Below are 6,362 nucleotides of genomic sequence, written 5' to 3'. Positions count from 1 at the left end.
CCACACAGTAACCTCAGCAAATTCCCCCAGCAGTTGAGGCAGGCAACAGAAAAAGACTCACCACTCTAGCAGCTCCCTTTCCTGCTCCTTCTCAGAGCCCAGATGACAGGGTATTCCCTCTCCTGTGCAATGACATCACTCTGGGAGCACTCCTGGGACCCGAATCAGGCCACTGTGGAGTGTGAGAGCATTTCTGTGTTCCTCAGCAGCCCGATCCAGGCCAAATCTGGCCAATTCAGACTGATTCAGCCCAGACTGGGCTGCTGCAGAGTGCAGCAGTGCTCCTGTGCTCCACAGCAGCCCAATTTGGGCCCGATCTGGGCTGATTCAGCCCTGATTTGGGCCGATTCAGCCCTGATTCCACCCATATTGGGCCATTGCAGAATGCAGGAGAACTGCCGTGCTCTGCAGCAGCCTGCTTGGGCCCAATTCAGGCCCAATCCAGGACAATTTGGCCCCAATTCGGGCCAGATCAGGCCAGGGAGGGCGCTGCACAGCCCAGGAGTGCACCTCAGGAGGTGCGTTCCCCTCCTGCTGGCTAGGCAATTGGGGGCAGGGGTGGAAACAAGGGATCCTCCACTCCCAGCAGGGAACTGGCAACCCTAGCTGGGTTTCCAGCTCCACGTTAGGAAATGGATCGAGATGGGTAGCTATGTTTGTCTGTTGCAGCGGAGAAGAGCAAGAGTCCAGTAGCACCTGTAAGACTAACAACATTTGTGGGAGCCACAGCTCACTTCTGAAAATGCTTCACTATTCGCTTGATCCAGAGAACCCCACAAAGTTATGCAAGTCAAGGAGCTCCAACCTTCGAGTCCACTTCAAAAATGCACCTGAGTCAGCCCAACCTATCAAGGATATGAATATTTGGAAGGCCACTAAATACTTAAAAAGATGTGACATTGAAGAAGCAGTGTGTTCCTTTTCATCGCTACAATGGTGGGGTTGGCACTCAGGTAGGGATGTGCGTTTCGGCATTCAGAATGCCGAAAGAATGCCGAAACAAAAGTGTTTCGGCTTCTTTCAGGGAATGCCGAAACGTTTCGGGGAATCCCGAAACGTTTCGGGTAGCCGAAAGAAAAAAGCCGAAACGTTTCGGGATTCTTTCGTCTTTCATTCGGCTTTTCAATGGGAAAATGCCTCCGTCTTCCAGGACGTCTGGGGGAGGCATCTTCCCACCGAATAAGCCCAAAATTGGTGGGGACCTTCCTCTAACCCTTCTCTAACAACCACCCAAGTTTCAGACAGATTGGACTTTGGGGGGCCATGTTATGGCCCCCCAAAGCAGGTCCCCCCATCCTCCCATAAAGGAGCATCTTCTTCATTATTTCCTATGGGGAAAAAATGAAGAAGCAGGCTTCCTTTGCCAGGGGTGGCATTTTGCATGCAAAATGCCCCCTTACCCTCAGGGGCCCTTCTCCCACCCCTCCTCCCACCCCCCACCAAGGCTCAGCCTGCTCCCACTTGGGGGGGCCATTTCATGGCCTCCCCAAGTAGGTGCTCTAATCTCTACCACTGACAGCTGGGGGAGGCTTGTGTTGCCAGGGGTGGCATTTTGCATGCAAAATGCCCCCCAACCCTCTGGGGCCCTTCTCCCACCCCTCCTCCCACCCCCCACCAAGGCTCAGCCTGCTCCCACTTGGGGGGGCCATTTCATGGCCTCCCCAAGTAGGTCCTCTCAGCCCCTAAATTCCACCCCTTACAGCTCCACACAAACCCAATTCCCCCCAGCTGCCACACACAGACCCAAATCCCCACATTAGCCCCTCACAGACCCAAATCCACCCCCACCTGCCCCACACCCATAACCCCAGGAACAGGCTGGCAAAGGCCAGCCCTCTCCCTTTGTTCCCTATGCTGGGAACTTCTAAACTCTCTTTCCCTGGGCAATTCTGCACAGCCCAGGGGTGCCACAATGGTGGGCACACTTCTGAGTGCCAGCTGGTCCCTGTGAAAGAGCACCTGAACCACAGACACCCTCCCTCAAATTCCCCCACCACCTACAGAGATGGCTGGCCAGCCAGCCCCATTGTTCCCTATGATGGGAACCAACTGCACAACAAAGAATAAAACAAGAACAACACAAAATAAAGTTTTTTAAAAATTATTTTCTCCCTTCCAAAGTACAAGTAGGCAAAGCATTATGACACATAACACCAGCAGTCCCCCACACAGAAAAATAACACAACTCACTTAACATCAGAGAATCACAAAGCATGATTCCTGTCAAAAACACTTTATTTCTTGAACAGCTTTAGGCTACACAGCAGGGGGGGAACACCAAAGGGCATGGCAGCAGTATCTTACACAAAAATAACACAACTCACTTAACATCAGAGAATCACAAAAGCACAATTCCTGTCAAAAACACTTTATTTCTTGAACAGCTTTAGGCTACACAGCAGGGGGGGAACACCAAAGGGCATGGAAGCAGTATCTTACACAAAAATAACACAACTCACTTAACATCAGAGAATCACAAAAACACAATTCCTGGCAAAAACACTTTATTTCTTGAACAGCTTTAGGCTACACAGCAGGGGGGGAACACCAAAGGGCATGGAAGCAGTATCTTACACAAAAATAACACAACTCACTTAACATCAGAGAATCACAAAAACACAATTCCTGGCAAAAACACTTTATTTCTTGAACAGCTTTAGGTTACACAGTAGGAGGGCACAAAAGGGCATGATAGCAATGTACTACAAAAAATAATACAACCCACTTCACCGTTTTTGACAGCAATTGTGTTTGTGTGATTCTCTGATGTGAAGTGAGTTGTGTTATTTTTGTGTAGTACACTGCTTTCCTGCTCTGTGGTGCCTTCCTACTGTGTAACCTAAAGCAGTTACAGAAATAAAGTGCTTTTGACAGCAATTTTTTGGGGTGATTCTTTAATGTGAAGTGAGTTGTGTTATTTTTGTGTAAGATACTGCTTCCATGCCCTTTGGTGTCCCCCCCCTGCTGTGTAGCCTAAAGCTGTTCAAGAAATAAAGTGTTTTTGACAGGAATTGTGCTTTTGTGATTCTCTGATGTTAAGTGAGTTGTGTTATTTTTGTGTAAGATACTGCTGCCAAGCCCTTTGGTGTTCCCCCCTGCTGTGTAACCTAAAGCTGTTCAAGAAATAAAGTGTTTTTGACAGGAATCGTGCTTTGTGATTCTCTGATGTTAAGTGAGTTGTGTTATTTTTCTGTGTGGGGGACTGCTGGTGTAATGTGTCATAATGCTTTGCCTACTTGTACTTTGGAAGGGAGAAAATAATTTTTTAAAAACTTTATTTTGTGTTGTTCTTGTTTTATTCTTTGTTGTGCAGTTGGTTCCCATCATAGGGAACAATGGGGCTGGCTGGCCAGCTATCTCTGTAGGTGGTGGGGGAATTTGAGGGAGGGTGTCTGTGGTTCAGGTGTTCTTTCACAGGGACCAGCTGGCACTCAGAAGTGTGCCCACCATTGTGGCACCCCTGGGCTGTGCAGAATTGCCCAGGGAAAGAGAGTTTAGAAGTTCCCAGCATAGGGAACAAAGGGAGAGGGCTGGCCTTTGCCAGCCTGTTCCTGGGGTTATGGGTGTGGGGCAGGTGGGGGTGGATTTGGGTCTGTGAGGGGCTAATGTGGGGATTTGGGTCTGTGTGCGGCAGCTGGGGGGGAATTGGGTTTGTGTGGGGCTGTAAGGGGTGGACTTTAGGGGCTGAGAGGACCTACTTGGGGAGGCCATGAAATGGCCCCCCCAAGTGGGAGCAGGCTGAGCCTTGGTGGGGGGTGGGAGGAGGGGTGGGAGAAGGGCCCCAGAGGGTTGGGGGGCATTTTGCATGCAAAATGCCACCCCTGGCAACACAAGCCTCCCCCAGCTGTCAGTGGTAGAGATTAGAGCACCTACTTGGGGAGGCCATGAAATGCCCCCCCCAAGTGGGAGCAGGCTGAGCCTTGGTGGGGGGTGGGAGGAGGGGTGGGAGAAGGGCCCCTGAGGGTAAGGGGGCATTTTGCATGCAAAATGCCACCCCTGGCAAAGGAAGCCTGCTTCTTCATTTTTTCCCCATAGGAAATAATGAAGAAGATGCTCCTTTATGGGAGGATGGGGGGACCTGCTTTGGGGGGCCATAACATGGCCCCCCAAAGTCCAATCTGTCTGAAACTTGGGTGGTTGTTAGAGAAGGGTTAGAGGAAGGTCCCCACCAATTTTGGGCTTATTCGGTGGGAAAATGCCTCCTCCAGGCGTCCTGGAAGACGGAGGCATTTTCCCATAGAAAAAAGCCGAAAGAATGCCGAAATAATGCCGAAAGAATCCCGAATCCCGAATCCCGAAAGAGATTCTTGTTTCGGCTTTCAGCTTTAACGATAGAGAATTTTCTTTCGGCTTTCTACTTTCGGCTATAGCCGAAAATTTTTGGCTTGCACACCCCTACACTCAGGCCAAGCAGTGAGGCTGGACACAGGGGCGCTGGCCAAAGAAGAGTGCTGAGTTCCTCCCGCATGTGCTCAAGAATGCTGAGAGCAATGCCGAGCTGAAGGGTCTGCATGTGGAGTCTCTAGTAACTGAGCACATTCAGGTCAACAAAACTCCCAAAATGCGGAGGCGAACCTACAGGGCTCACGGTCGCATCAAACTCTGTATGAGTTCTCTCTGCCACACTGAGATGATCCTTATGGAGAAGAAGCAGATTGTTCCCATGCTAGAAGAAGAAGAAATCTCAAAAAAGAAAATGAAGAAGCAGAAATGTATGGCTCAAGAATAAACACTATGTTCAGCTCACAAATAAAAATAAAACATAAGCCAACAATGGGGGGTGGGAGAAATACTGTGTGCAGTTCTGGTCACTGTATCTCAAAAAGGACATTGCTGAGCTGGAAAAAATACAAAAGAGGGCAATCAAGATGATGAGGTGGTTGGAATACCTTTCCTAGGAGGAAAGGCTGAAGAGTTTGGGACTTTTCAGTTTAGAAAAGGGACAGCTAAGTGGGGGCAGGATATAGGTTTATAAAATTATGCACAAGGTAGAGAGAGTGGACAGAGAGTGCTTTTTCCTCCCTCTCCCCAAATACTAGTGCTTGAGAGCATCCAATGAAGCTGATGCACAGTAGATTCGGGCCAGACAAAAGTAAATTGTACTTTACACGAGTGAGTAAGATGTGGAATGCACTACCAGAGGATGTTGTGATGGCCACAGGCATAGATGGCTTTAACAGAGAATTAGTCAGATTCATGGAGGAGAGGTCCATCATTGGCTACTTACCATGGCATCTAGAGGCAGTCAACCTCTGACTCCCTGGGCCAGGGGAAGTCCTCAGCCTCTGTGCCCCTATTGTTGGCCATCCATAGTAACTATTGGCCACCATGTGAGACAGAATGCTGGACTCAATGGACCACTGGTCTGATCCAGCAGGACTCTTCTTCTGTTCTTCTGTACCCTTGGTCCACAGCTCAGCATTGTCTGCTATGATTGGCAGTGGCTAAAGCAGAGAATATTGGCTCATGCAGGCTCCTCGACATTCTTGAGCTGGAGATGCCAGGGACTGAACCACCAACCTGCAGAAAGCAACGCAGGGGCTCTGCTCTGAGCAACAGATATTTCCCAAATGACCCCTCCTGCCAGCTCCAGCAATACACATGCAGAAAACAGGAAATGCCAGGGAGAAGTACCCCTTTACCGATGCCTGCTTCCATGTTCAGAAAGACTGAGTGGCAACGTGCAGCAATACGAAGATATTTTTTCAAAGAATAAATCGAACTTGCTACATATACTACCTGTAGCAGGCAGATTCAGCCGCATTTCATGGCCTGACAACTTCTCAGTTTTCTGAAGAGGTCTCTTGTCAGGGAAATGCGCTCTTATTTACTGTACAATTGTATTCACTTTTGGAACGAATGCCTTGTATTCAAGCCACTGAGCAGCCATCCTGCATGGTGTCTAGTGGCGAGTTGATTTAGGCAATTTTTCTCCCCCTATAGATCCGCACATATGTCACCTTCGGGCAAAAGATGAGCTAATAGAATTGAAAATAATGTAATTGGCAGAAGGTCAGCTCGGGAGCTGTGTGTGTCTAGGGCTTCCGGAGAAACCCAACTTGATTCTTGCTCGCATATTGCCTGATTAGTATGCAGGTAAGGTTATTGTGCCTCAGCAGAATAATTGGATCATTCAAATATCTCCAAGCCCTGGTGTATCTACAAAGCCTGAACACTGATTAGATCCTGCCTGTTCATCTCGGCAAGCCTTGAAATCCTTCCCACTGTGAAAAACTAATTTTCAGTGGGAATTTATTAAATAAGAAATCTGCATGCCACTTTACCTTGTAAGCATTACCGACGGAATACAAAGATTTCCCTTGACTTTGATGTATGCACTTCATGCATGTCACACACGCACG

At 48.8% G+C, this 6,362-nt stretch overlaps 1 pseudogene; it reads left to right on the top strand.

Moving 5' to 3' along the window:
* Positions 1-739: 739 nt before the first annotated feature.
* LOC129340291 (60S ribosomal protein L17-like) lies at positions 740-4,729 on the top strand (annotated as a pseudogene).
* The last annotated feature ends 1,633 nt before the right edge of the window (positions 4,730-6,362 follow it).

Source organism: Eublepharis macularius, chromosome 12 (genome assembly GCF_028583425.1).
Source record: "Eublepharis macularius isolate TG4126 chromosome 12, MPM_Emac_v1.0, whole genome shotgun sequence".
In the NCBI taxonomy this organism is placed as follows: Eukaryota; Metazoa; Chordata; class Lepidosauria; order Squamata; family Eublepharidae; genus Eublepharis; species Eublepharis macularius.
Note: the sequence above shows the minus strand (reverse complement) of the source record. Positions and strands in the feature narration are given on the sequence as shown.